This window comes from Peromyscus leucopus, chromosome 1 (assembly GCF_004664715.2).
Source record: "Peromyscus leucopus breed LL Stock chromosome 1, UCI_PerLeu_2.1, whole genome shotgun sequence".
NCBI lineage: Eukaryota > Metazoa > Chordata > Mammalia > Rodentia > Cricetidae > Peromyscus > Peromyscus leucopus.
Window position 1 is genome coordinate 31,171,045 of NC_051063.1, and position 14,275 is coordinate 31,185,319.

Consider the following 14,275-nt stretch of genomic DNA (forward strand, 5'->3'; position numbering starts at 1 on the left):
ACAATTCTACATCGCTTGTGTGCGCGCCTGTTGTTTTTGGTTGCCTTCAAGAAATTCCATGGAAACAATCCATGCAGGCAAGTGGAGACTGGGAGATAAGAGATCCATTCTAGCTCGTGCTATGGTCTAATTCAGCAATGCACCCCTACAAGCTCACTTTTACTTTTTTGTTTTATGTTGAAATATGTATTTGCATTGATTCTTTGAGCATTTCATATGTGCACACATGCATTTTGAACATATTCACCTCCAACTCCTTGCAGATCCCCTCCACACATACCCTGTAATTTATGTTCTCTCTTTTTTCTTATAACCCACTGAGTGCAGTTTGTGTTATCCATACATATAGGAATGTGAGGTTTATTGACTGTCAACCTACCAGGGACCACGTTCCTAAAGAAAACCGGCTCCCTCACCCTTAGTAGCCGTCACCTGTCAATGACTCCTCACTAGAGGTGGGGGCTCCTCTCCTCCTCCCCCATCCATGCTGGAGTCCTGACTGGCCTGATCTTGGCCAGGCAGCTACTGAGTCCACAGGAGCATCGGTCCTGTAGTGCCCACTTCCCTCCTGCCCCCACTCCAGGCTGGCTCCTACGGACTGTTCAGTCCCTCTTCTGAGGTGGACCCTTAGCCTTGAGTGGTGTGATACAGACATTCGTTTATGGCTGGGTACTGCGTAAGACACCTGTTCTCTGCAGTTTGACCTGTTGTGAGTCTGTGTTGATGCTGGTCCGCTGCACAAAGACTTTTCTCTGACGAGGAAGCTCATGTTTAAATGCTGAGAGGCTGTGGAGCCTTTAGGAGGGGAGTCCTGGCTGGTAGAACATGTTACTAGGGGCAAGGCTCTGCTGGGCATTGTCCCTCCACTCCCCTCCACTCCCCCTGCTTCCAAGTGAGACATCACCACACCTTCTCACCACCAGCAGCTCCACCATGCTTCTCCACTGTGACAGATCGAACCTATGAGCTCTTCTTCCCTGTCTCTGTCCTATGTCCAATCACTAACACAGAAGTAACCGGTGTAGAAGGTGCAGTCACAAGGGCCTCTTCAACCAGGAGCGTTTGAGCAGGAACCCCAAGCACGTGAGGCCAGGCTACTTTCATCTGCCTGCTCGGGATTAGGTGGTGTGTTTTAATTACTCATTTTCACGTCATATACCTGCCTTGGCTGAGTGTTCTCCTAGGAAGATGTGAGTATTTCTCAACCAGATCCTTGGGGCCCAGGTAGGAGCGATGTTCCCCCGGGTGCCCAGAGAGCATTTACCGGCTGTGTGAACACACACTGTGGGACAAGCTAAGGAGGCCATCTGCCGCAGCTTAAACTGCTGAGCTAAGGAGACCATGGATGTGTTCTGGGGGACATTCCAGCTTCTTGCTTGTACAAAGAGGCTTGTTGAATCTTGTCTGTCAGGCAGCTTCTGTACTTACCCCAAGGAAGCCCTTCCTTGAGGAGTGGGACCAGCCATCCTGCTGTTCTATTGAGTAGACAGAAACTCTAGAGCACTGTCAGAAAGGACATGTAGATCTGTTTCCCTTGAGCTGAATTCATACCGAAGCCTCCGAGGTACAGGCAGTGAGTCAGTCCTCGAAGGACAGGAGAACGAACCCAGAGTTTTCCTGCAGTCCGACTCCTGTGCCACCATGCGGCCAGTCTGCAGCTTCCTGGGATTTGCTGGGAAGGAGGTTGGGTGGAGCCAAGATCTGTGCTCAACAGCAGAAAACCCACTTCATGGGGCCCCCTGGAACAGCACCCCAGTGTGCCTCATGCAGAGTATCAGAGCTGATTTCAAAGGAGGAACCTCGGTGTACTCAAGCCAGGCCAGTGGGATGCTCCCTTCTTTCTTCTCTGCCAGATCAGACGGCCAGGGAGCCACTTTGTCCTCCGAGGCTCCACATTCCATAGAGGGCTTGCCATTCACAGCCTTCCCCCACAGAGACCTCACTCTCCCCTCCTCTCCTCCAGCTGCTCCTGGTTCAAGCCGCTGCCTGCCCCGGCTAATAATGCCTTGTCACGCAGTGACAGAATTACGGTCTCACACTGGTTTCACATGTCACAAATAATTGTGCTCATGGCGCATCATATTGAAGTTGTCAGGACTCTCTTACGCCTATAATTTGTGTGAGTTGATCATACTTTGGTAAATCAGCAGGTCACGACCCGTGCCCTTTAGCCCCAGTGGCTGGCTGAGAACGACCTACGAATCTCGTGACAGGGACAACAGCGAAGGCATGAACTGTTCAATTGCTCGTGTCTGTCAGCTGCCACAGAGAAAGGCGGGTTGCTCTTCCCTCTCGCCCGCAGTTCAGACCGTCTAACGCCACACCTCACGTCAGGCCAACTTAATTTCCTCACATCGGGCTTTTTTTCTCCCTGGATTTCTCTCTGTCTCGTCTGTCTCTCTGTCTCACTTTCGGTCTTTCTCCCATGTGTTTTAAACACCCCTCCACCCTTGTGCGCATCTGGGATAGAGCCTCGCTCTCAGCGTCCAGCCTAGCAGAGGAGTGCTCGGTGCCGTGGTTAATCCTGCGGCAGCTTTATGGGCTCCACTGCTAACACGTTATTGGGTAACACGTTCACAAATACTGTTCGCCAACCTTTGTTTTCACTAAGGGACAACCTGTACCATCAAGTTGTGTTTAATTCATGCCTGTGTTTTACACATGGGATGGCTGACCAAGGCCTCCAGCGTCCACACAGCTTTTATGATTCTCAATTTTTCAGTAATTAATTTTTAAAAAATCTGTGGAATAGTGAAATTACCAAGTTCCATGTTCACCAGTGTGCTGCAGAGAGCTCAGAGAGGCAAGAAACCAAAACGGCTTTATGTGGGTCTGTCTCCAAGGAAGCGGTTGTGGCTTAGGTGAGCAGAGTGACAAGTGTCTTCGCTTTAAGGGAAGGCGGTGCCCCCGCACCCGGAAGGCTTCCTCTCTACAAGCTGCCAACCCTGCAGAGAAGCACCAGCAGACAGGAAACTCTGGGATTGGATAGTGACATTGGACTGCCCATCCTGAGGCCAGAAAGAGAGAGTGAAGCCATTTGTTGGAGAAATAGCAAATGTGGGGGCTGGAGAGATGACTCGGGGCTAAGAGCTCACACTTTTCTTCCAGAGGACCCAAATTCAGTTCCCAGTGCCCATGTGAGGCTGCTCACAACCACCTGTAACTCCAGTTCCAGGAGATCCGACACCCTCTTGTGGCCTCTTCAGGTACCCCTGCCACACACACACACACACACACACACACACACACACACACACACACACAAACACACACACACACACAGAGTCACACCACATGCATATAAATAAAGACAACAAAAATAATCTTTGAGGATGAGAAAAGGCACATGTCAGGGCACCTGATGGACAAGGGACCGGACAAGCCGGGCTCCTGCTCCGCACTGCACGTGCATCCACTTCTGAAGGTGTCAGGAGAGGACACAAGCAAGGCTGACATCAGGTCACACTCGCAGCACAGAGATGCTTCAGGGGCTGGGGACTCAAGCTCAGTTCTTCTTGTCGACTGTCATTTCTTCTGGTCAAGGCCGTGACAGAGCCATGGCGGCTCTCAGCACCTCTGATGCAGTTTACAAAGGCTTGGCTGCAAAGCAAGCTCAGTGCAGGTACAGGTCTGAGATGCTCCAGGTGCAGGGTGCTGTGTGCTTGCTCTAAGTCTACTGCTCACATCCCTTGATGAAAGCATTTAACCTAGAGAGTACAGGGATGGGAGGTAAATCACAGGACCGCCAGAAACTAACCTGGCCAGTTGCCTCACACATAGTGGTTCTGAGTGTTTCTTACCTGATTTTGTTTTCTATTCCAGGCTTTTATTTGTGAGCAAAGTTGCTTAATAACTCCCGGAAGCAGACTTCCTGAAGGAGGTTATTACGAAGATGCTGAATCGTGCTGGGTCATCAAGGAGGCTGCAGGGCAAAGGTCACTGTTGCTGTCCCCTGGGCTTGGTCTGGTCACTGCGCTGCTCCCAGCACAGGCGCTGCCAGACACTTGGTGCCACATGGCTCCAGACTTCCGAGAGCCTCTGCCTCACTCTTTCCAGATTCAAAGTCCCAGCAGCACCTCATTAGCAGACTCCAGGTCACGTGGTCACAGCTGCCCTGGTGGCACTTGGGAAGAAAGCATTCTGCCAGAATCCGGGAAGACATTGTAAAGGTGAAGTCCTCCTTCTCCTCATTCTTCACATGGGGCTGGAGGAGCTTGCAAGGCATTTGTTCACAACTGTTTAATATCGTACACATTTTGCTGGCCCTTGGGCAAAGGAGAAGGGAGACCCTACACCCTAATATCCTGGTCCATTTGTCCAAAGCTGTGCACTGTTAGACGAGAAAGCACTTAGATCTCTCATTCCTAATAAGTTGTGTTCAGAATCAGCTCAATGAGCACCCGTGGGGAAATTCAGGCGATGTGGAGGGATGGCATCTGGTAGGAACAATGGGCACGCACTGTGGGTCATTTTTAGACTCTCGTGTGTGTCACTGGTTGAGAAAGATGCCTGAGGAAGTGGCTGGGCTGGCTAAGTGAGGATGGTGGTCAAATTCATGGATAGGAAAAGAATGAAAACATACCCAAAGATTCAACCACATCCTCCATTATTGAGGAGTTATGTCCTAGGCATGGCACTCAATGTTTTTTGGCGCTCTCTGGCTTAGCATTCAAAACAAATCGGTGATCTGCCACTAATGTCAGCATTGCATAAATGAGGAAATGTGGCCCCAGAGCTTACCAGCACATGGAATAATTGAACACACTATGAAGTGTAACACAAATTTGATGAGCCTGTGTCTTAGAACTTTTCTTTCGAAGGATGTGCCCAATGATTTCCTGGGGGACGTCGGCATGTACATTTGCCATGGTACTCCCGGACACAACCGCATGGGCGCTAAAGAAATGGCTGCCGTTCTGCCTCCTCATCTCCAAACAAGTGCTGGGGCTGAGGGGTCTGGAGACAAAAACCGTGAGGAATATTTCATGATCTGGAAACCTCCAGTTCCTTTAACATGGAAATGCTGGACATGAAGTATTGAAGATGTAAGGATTTGGAGGTTGCAGGAGGTGAGGGAAAACCAAGAGATTCTTTATCCCGTCGCAATTCATAGCAGACCCACTATAGGGCACTGAGATTTCTCCCCTCCCTGCTCCAATTAATAGGGAAATTGTTGAAAACTTTGAAGGAATGCCTTCTTTGTTCTTTAAGTTCCATGATTAATTAGGTATAAGCCGTGTTTCCAAATGTTTCGTCATTTACTTGTAATTCTCCCTGAGCGTGTACAGTGACTTGGCTCTGGACACACAGAGAACCTTGCCAACGCCAATCAGAAGCTGCGACTATTTTATGTTTCCTCCTCTCCCCTCTCCACCTCCCCCTGTAATACTCACTGGAAGAACAAAGTTGCCTTGCAGTCAGGGTGCACGCTGCTCTTTATGGATTTCCCTGGCCTGTCACTAACCCCCACAAGAGGGCTCTGACCCAACCAGTGGTGGGCAGTGTTATTCCCACACACGGATGGAGACTGCAGGTTTGCCCTGTGCTCCTGCAGTGAAGATGTGCATTTGATCCAAGTCTGCTTCCATCCCCCATCTCTGTCTATACACTGTACCCCAAGAGTGGCCTCTGAAGACAAGGCAACCAGCAAATGGAGTGTAGTGTTAAACACCTGAAATCTGCTTGTGTGGTCTGAATCAATTTTTGAGTCTCATTTTTCTTATCTATAAAGTGGGAATAATAATTTCCTTGGAGGGCCATGGGGGTTTCTCACAGGATGGAATATGCTTTGGCTCAGTGCTCCATTCAGAATATGCCCTCTGTGAACATTCACCATATTTCTGTTGTTTTCAGCTTGGTCCAAATTCCAAACATGTACTGTGTGCCATGTGTATGCATAGACACATGCGCATGCCTGGATTGGGTGACTTTAGTGGCAGTGTGAATCTGCCTAGAGAAATAAATTGGTCCAACCAGACAGGTTTCCAAAGACAGTCAATCTGAAACACACACACACACACACACACACACACACACACACACACACACTTCCATGAACACATGCAGCCTATTGATACAATATCTGCATGGCACATTTGCTCACACGAGGACAGACACAGCTCCTCCTTATTTCCCATCAGAGTCCCAGACTCACTGCCAAGACATCCACCTTAACTTTCTGTGCTCCTGGTGTTCTTGTCAAAAAACACCTCCCCAAAACTCAGGTCAGACTCGCCACCACAGGCTGTCTTCCCTCTGCCGCGGTCGGATGATAACCGGATGCTGAGGAACTTTAAGACAGACCACAGGTGGTCGAAGCTGTGGCCTGCTATCATCAGGCTTCATCAGTCTGGGGCTTCAGAGTACATTGAACTGAATCACTGGGTGCTGTGGTGGGATGTTTGTACACTGAGTGAGAATATATTGCTCTGATTGGTGCAATAAAAACCTGAACGGCCAATAGCTAGGCAGGAGGTATAGGCGGGACTTCCGGTCAGAGAGAGCTCTGGGAAGAAGAGAGGTGGAGTCACCAGCCAGACAAGGAGAGGAAACAGGAGGTGGAAGAGAGGTATTGCCACTTGGCAGACAGAACATAGATTAATGTATATGGGTTAATTTAGGTTATAAGAGCTAGTTGAGACAAGCCAAATTTTCATAATTAATAATAAGTTTCCATGTTGTTATTTAGGGGCTGGTGATCCAAAGATAGTCTGACAAGAAGATACTGTTACAGGACGCATCTGCTTCCTAGGCCTGTGGTAACAAAGAGTCACAAGCTTGGAGACTTAAACACCAGTGCTTGTTGCTCTTAGTTCTGGGGTCCAGCCATCTAAGGTCATGGTGCTGGCTGGGCTGGTTCCTCCTGAGGGGTGTGAGGGTGAATTTGCTGCCTGGCTCCTCCCCTCAATGCTGATGGTTTGCCAGCCATTCTCTGTGTTCCTTCCTTCATGTAAAACACTACCAATCCTGCCTCCATCTTTACATGGCACTTTACCCACATGTGACTACCTCTGTATCCAGATTTGTACTTTTTCATGATATAATTATTTAGATTAGAGCCTGCCCTAATGAGCTCATGGTTGCTAGGTCACCCTCAAAGGCCCTGTTTGCAATGCGGTCATGTTCAAAGGTACTTGGGGTTAGAACTTCAATGTCTTTTTATCCTGAAGGAAGAGGCCATCAGTCAACTCCCAGTGTAGGAGTGGATGGATAATGAGAAGTCAGTGAGAATTTGGGAAAGGAACCATCCCTGAGAAGGCCTGGGCCTGTCTTTATCGTCAAACTCAGACTCTTCTAGAATTATAATTCTCAAGCTGCATTAGGATCACCTGTAAACCCTGAAGACAAAGTTTCAAAAGCAACAAACAATGGTGCTGGATGTTGGAGGCCAGGGCCCCTGGGACACAGGCATCGCTGTTGTCAAGCATAGTTTGACAGTACCAGACTAAACACACAAACACCCCAGGTGCTTTTCCTGGTCTAGCCAGAGAGGCATGGCTTGTTTAATGACTTACAATGTTACTCAGGATGTTTAAATGACTCTTAAAAATTTAAACTGACCTCTTCTACAGAATTCTATAGAGAATATAGAATGTTAAAATTCTCCAGATGGTTGAGATTAAGGAAAAAACATACTCTTTCCTAAAATATGCAACCAGTGCCTCATTGTCTGCCTTGCCTGAGTGGAGTAGTAGAGACGGAGGTCTCCATCTTGAATGGTTGTGAATTCTCTAAGACACAAGAGGGAAAGGCAAGACATGCCCGGAAGATGCCATCACTGTGATGACCAGAATGACATCCCAGACAGATACACAATGCGTCTGCCTGGTTCGGTGGGGTTTGTGGTGATATTAATACCCTGTGATCCCACAGGGGCTGGTGCTGAGGGACTAGTCCACAAGCCACATTTGGGAGAGAAAGACCGCATGCTCACTGTAATGATGACTATAGCCAACCTTACAGAAGCACGTGAGCATCTGACAGGGAGCAACATCCTCGTTACTCATCTACTTTTTAGCCAAAATTCAGTCATGAGCTGTGAAACAATTGAATGACTGCTTTCTCTTCTGTGCTCTGGAAACAGGAACACAAAGTAGACCCCTTGAAAATTAGATCGCTTCATTGAACTGCTTAGAAGGACCAAAGACTCCTAAACTGGCAGCTTAATCTTCATTCCTGAGAATAGGTTCTGAGGGTTGGCAAGGAGGGGGCTGTTCATCATTTATAAAGGAACTATGAAATTGCTCATCCTGGTAAAATCCCATGGGAGGAGATGGATGAAATGAGACAGCCAATAAAGACTGCCCAGTTGTTCGATGGCAAAGTCTCCAAACCGCAGAGATGCACCATAGCTGTAACATTCTCAGTGACAAACCAGGAGCTGGAGAGATGTCCATGGTTAAGAGCTCTTGCTGCTCTTGCAGAGGACCCTGTTTGGTTCCCAGCACACATCAAGTGGCTCTCAACTGCCCACAACACCAGCTCCTGGGGATCTGATGCCCTCTTCTGGACACTATAGGCCAATGCACACATGTGCACATAACACACACACATACACATCATTTTTTACCTTTCTCCATAGTCATATTCAGGTGGGCACAGCAGAAGGGTAAGGAAAACACAGATTGCTTGGGTGCTGTGAGGCTAGAGAGCAAGGAGCCCTCTTTTGTCAAGAAGTTAATCTCCAGTATTTATTTGGATGCAAGCAAAGTGGAATAATGGGAAAGGAGGTCCTCCATGTAAAAGAAACTCAAAAGCTTTACAGACTGACTTAGGTGTAATCCTTATGGGATCCCTAACAGCTCATAAATAACTTTTAATGAGATTTCCAGCTAGCAAAATAGCGCATGGGGGGAAAGTACTCCCTTTTTTTTTGTATTTTTATTTTGTGTTCAATAAAGTGCATACTCCATACCATTGTTTTCCAAACTCATAACAAAAAAAGAAGGGAAGCCATTTCAATAAGAAGATATTAGAACTGAAAATATTTAATTAACTGATAGGGACAGGAAACACTTGAATATGTCATTGAAAATACTTGACATTGACCACTAATCTATGGAAACTTGCAGGGCTGAGTCTCAAGCATGTTCCAGAGTTAAGCAGAGAAATAAATCAAGGTTTGCAAATGTCATTTAAGTTTTCACCTGTCCCACGATTCAGAATTATTGGCTTTCCAATGAAAAGCATATGTTGTGTCCCTTGCCCGGGGAGCTGTAATGAAGTGAGGCGGACACTCTCCAGCCTCCCTCCCATGGTGCCCCTCTTTATTTCCCATCGAGTGAAAATAATTACTGAACCCTTCAGGGAGCGCTTCCCTGCGTCTGGTCCTCCGATAAGCCCTGCCATGCTGGCTCCCCCAGCCCTGCCCCTTTTCCTTCAGGGACCACAGTTTGATTTATGAGAAAATAGTTGGCAAATTGGGATGTCCATCGTGATGGATGACATCATTTGTACCATTTTGCTGATCATGTATGACTACCTTTTTGTTTGTTTGTTTAGCTTGGTTGCAATTGATCCACAGCCCCAACAGCTGAAAGGGGGAGGGGCAGCAATTGACTCCTCTCTGGAAGGCCACCAAGCAGAAAGATCTCTGGCCTTTTGTTTCCTGAAAAGCCACCAGTGAGGTTCGAGTCATTCAGAAGGCTCTCGAAGATATCATCTTTGGCAGTTCAAGAAAAGACTTAACATAGGCAAAACTGATTAGGTTTCCTCTTTTGGAAGACAGGAAAATGAACTCAGAGAGGTTGACTGCTTGGCCCAGCGTCACACAGCTAGTCAGTATCATGGGTTCCAATCTGGATATTTTGGCTCTAAAGCAAGTGCTCCTTTCTTGCTGTGTTACACCTCGATGTACCCCACTCCTGGTAGCAGTCAAGCCTCTGCAGCATACAGGTGTGTGCTCCACCCACACTGACCTGTGGTTTCACTAGCTCCTTCCTTGGCTCCTGTAGTGGTTTCCTCCTGTCTCCCTCCTCGGCAGCACCAGCATCGTCTTCTACAAAACAAACCATGAAGTCACTGCACTTGGACGATTTTCAGTCTCTCTCCCATCCCCCACAGAACTTCTCATCCTTTCTCCCAACAGGAAAGTTATAGAAGTGTGAAGTGGGTGTCTGCTCCAAATGTCCTTAAAATCTAATGTATTACCATAAAATCTAACCCAGCCATTTCTTTTTACTCAATATATCCTTATTCTTTTTCAGTTAGAAACAATCATTTTCATCTGAAAATTGTTCATTAAAGCGACCACTGGGATCATTGCCACTTGGCTGCTCTGGCTCTGTGTGCTCCTCAGTGCTCCTCTTCGTTTCACGACTGCTGGGGCCCATCCTAGCTCTCGAGAGATCAAGTCCAAAGTCAGACACTGGGGCCTGAGTCTGCCAGCTCCACTTGCTCTCCAGATTCGGCACTTTACCGTCTCTACCACTCACTCCAGGTCTTCAATATAACCACCAGACTGATCTTCCATGCCTCGGCAGGCGTCTTACCCAGCCTCTTCCCTCAGCCTAGAAACCTCCTTCCCCTCAACCTGGAAACTCCTAGCAAGAAACACACTTCTATGACACAGAAGTGCCTGTTCCCTGGATGTGGATGCAGCTATAGCCCCATGAGCGTACCCCACTCCTGGTAGCAATTAACCCTTTACAGCATAAACATCTATGGCCAGGCTTATTTCCTCACTAGGAAAACTGCCTTCACCCGTCATCCATCATCAGTTCCCAGCATCGTCAGCACAAATTTAGAATTAGATAAATGCAAGTAAAAGAATAAGAAACTCCAAACACAGCTTCTACTAAAGACTTTTCAGAATCTAACTAATCCCACTCACTACATTATAGTTTATAAAAGCTTTTACACATTTACTTAGAAGCCCACAGTGAAGTCAACGTGTTGTATGCATGCCATATGAATGAGCCAATTGATCTCTGTGCCCATGTTAGGAAGCCACTCCAAGCCACCTCAGCCCCTGTCTGACATGGAGGCAAAACTCAGTCATGGGCTTTGGAGGCCTGCATTTGGCTTAGCCTCACTTTATCAGCTCTATGTGGCCTCAGTTTTCTGGTGTGTAAATTGAGATTCACATGATGGTTCACCATGGCAATCAAGAGAGTAAGTGCTACAAATAAATACCATGTCAAGAATGAACCAACTATAGCCATGGACAAATCCAGCTAGCTGTTTTATGTGGCCTTCAAAGTGAGATCTGTCTATCTATCTATCTATCTATCTATCTATCTATCTATCTATCTATCTATCTACCTACCTATCTATCTATCTATCTATCTACCTACCTATCTACCTATTTATCTTCTCTTCTTTATTTAATAGTACTGGGGATTGAACCCAGGGTACTAGTTCCTACTGTATGATATAATGAGATGATTAGCCAAGCATTTTGTCACCAAGGTGAGGTCCTCAGCAATGAAGAGCTTTTAAAGTTTAAGAAAGTAATAATAAATATGTCATGACACATGGATATTATATGCAAGTCAGATATCAATGTTTATAAGTAAAGTTTTATTGAGACATAGGCCTCGCCACCTGTTCACATACTGTCTGTCACTGTGCTTTATGCTATAACAGCAGAGTTGAGTATCTGTGACTGAGACCTTAAGCACAGCCAAACATGTCTAGTGCTGGCATATACTGAAGAAATCCAAGCTCCAGCCCTCATGTGCTCTGTGACTTTGGGAGGAGACTCAAGAATCTACTTTGTACCTCAGTTTCCTTCTTCGTAAGAGGGAGACGGTAGAGCCAGTTTCATTGGCACAATGAGGTCACTCCCGGGAGTACATAGGAGTGTTTACTGAGGACCTGGGACACATCACCAATATTACTAAATTGCCTCCCCACAGGGCACTGACTTTCCAAGTAGTGTAGGATGGGGTGCTGGTTCCTACTGTCTGATACAATGAGATGTAAGATGTGAGTCCAGCCAAGAGGAAGGAGACCACAAAGAGCTGAGATGAAATCATCCAGGAGAGTCTGAGCATCATTGGTCCCACTGCCCCCTCAGGCTAGTGGGACAAAGTCCAGAATTACAGACCAGAATTATAGAAGACCAGTTCCAAAGTTAGGAAGGGATGGCAAGGGCAGGGAGTAGAAGGCGATGGGATGTCTCCCAGGTTCTAGACGGCACTGTGCAGGTCTTGTTTAGAGGCTTCACCATTCTTGTCTCCCTATGAGGAGACATCAGCTCTAGGTGAGTAGGTGATTTGCCCAAGAGAACATAGTGAACGATTCAAATGATCCAGGCATCTCAATCCTCCCTGCTGCTAGGCTGCCCACCCAGTTCTTCAGATTCAAATCCTGCTGTAGTTCTCAGGAACACCACCACTCACTCAGACACACACACACACACACACACACACACACACACACAGAGGCACGCACACACACATGTACACACACCTGCGGCTGTGTCATCTTGTTTTTTCTAAGAACAGAGAGTAGTCACTTTTATTGAACCATCAAGTTCGAATCCGGTGCATTTTTGCCCCTTCGCTCTTATTGCGTATTCCTGGTTGCTGGGTGTGTAGCGCAGGCTTGTGATCTTCGGGCTCCAATTCTCAGCAAGGCCTCTGGAAGGGGTTCTTAGCCTATGGGTACTTTTTCTTGATAGTTCAATGGCAACTCTGCAGATGGCTAATTGTTTATGATTTCAGGAAAGCAGTGATCCTAGACGCATTGGAAGGTGAAAGGAAAAAAAAAAAAAGCCAAGCAGGCAGAAAAGCAGCGAATAACTAAAAAAATCTAGGCCAACCATACCTAAAGATTTCAACAGGCACTTGATAGAAATGTCTTTATAATGTCGACATGTCCTCACAAGAAGGATCCAGGTCTGCAGATCTTGCTATTTATCATCCTAATAAATGCTGAAGAAGAGTGAGTTAGGAAGTCATCCCCCAGGGGCAGGCTGGGAGGATTCCGCTGTGGAGTTAACGTCACAGAATGTTTGGGTTGTCCAGGCAGAAGTGTGGGCTCTTGTTTATTTGACAATTTTTCTCTCTTGGACGTTGTATTTAAACAAGTGTCTCCTTTTGGTCCAGTGTTTCTTCATATTTATTTATAGAAGGGCTTTGCCTTTCCTCTTTCTAATCTGGTTTTCATATTTTGGTGAAAGGGATAATATATAAAATTTTACAAGGGTTTCACTTTCTTTACATTTCCTACGTGTGGTCGTCTGGTGTTCTCATCAGGTGAGCGACATCCATTCATGGACTCACCACGTCCTTAACTCATGCCAAAGAACAGGCAGAGATGTGAGGGTATCATGGGGGTTCTCCCTCAAACACCAACGGAGCAATCTTGTGCTACTTTCAATCTGCTCATTTCTTTCATTTCTTGAATTGAATTTTCAGAAAGATTCTTCTTTCTATTCTTTTTTAATGATACAATACTTAGCATATATTGTTTTCTGTGCTCTGCCCAAAGCACAGTTCTTCATGCTATATGCCTTCACTGGGGCCTGTGTGAATTTTAGGCTTTAGGGCTAAGGAGAGCGAGAGCGAGAGAGCGAGAGCGAGAGAGTGAGAGTGTGAGTGTGAGTGTGAGAGAGAGAGAGAGAGAGAGAAGAGAGAGAGAGAGAGAGAGAGAGAGAGAAAACAATGCAAGCAAACAGCACTGCATAGAGAGAGTTTCTCATTATAGTGAGCCCTTGAAATACTATACGCCTATTGAGAGCACCCCAGATTCAGTCAGACTTGGAAAACTCAAATTTACAATCTCCTGAACGTGATATAAGCCAAAGATTGGCTCCATTTCTGTGATGTCACTGATACATTTAATTGTGTGGAGAAAGGTTTGGATAGCATAAATGAAACACACATAAGCATGCACATGCAGGCACATGTGTGCAATCCAATAGTTCAACCCTGGGCCAAGACATTAATGATAGTCTCGGGGTCTCCATCTCAGGAAGTTTCTCTATAAACACTGAATGGTGCTTTTCTCATTATTACTGCAATAATTAGTGTGATCACTTAAAGTAGAAATAGCTGACAGAAAATGCCACTGTTGTTCATTTGACTCAGGTAGAGAGGGTCCCCTGAAACCAGGCTTTGAATAATTTTCATTATTGTATGAAAGCCCAGTTTCTTCTGGAAAGTTCTCAGAACTAGACAGTCACTTGTATGTAGAAATCCATTTAAATTGACAAGCTGATGAATGAGCTGCCTGGGTAATAGAGATGGGTGTGGGTAAACATATTGGGTGCAATGTATTTTAATGATGTCTACAGTCAGATGTTGGTACACTTAGCTGAGAAAGGTCT

The 14,275-nt window shown here is 46.5% G+C and overlaps 1 long non-coding RNA gene across 1 annotated transcript; it reads right to left on the bottom strand.

The window, feature by feature from the left end:
• Positions 1-8,967: 8,967 nt before the first annotated feature.
• Positions 8,968-12,655, bottom strand: LOC119087473. Its single transcript, XR_005090948.1, has 2 exons — positions 12,415-12,655; positions 8,968-9,997 (listed from the first exon to the last, which is right to left on the bottom strand). It is a non-coding gene; the product is annotated as an uncharacterized LOC119087473 (long non-coding RNA).
• Between the last annotated feature and the right edge of the window lie 1,620 nt (positions 12,656-14,275).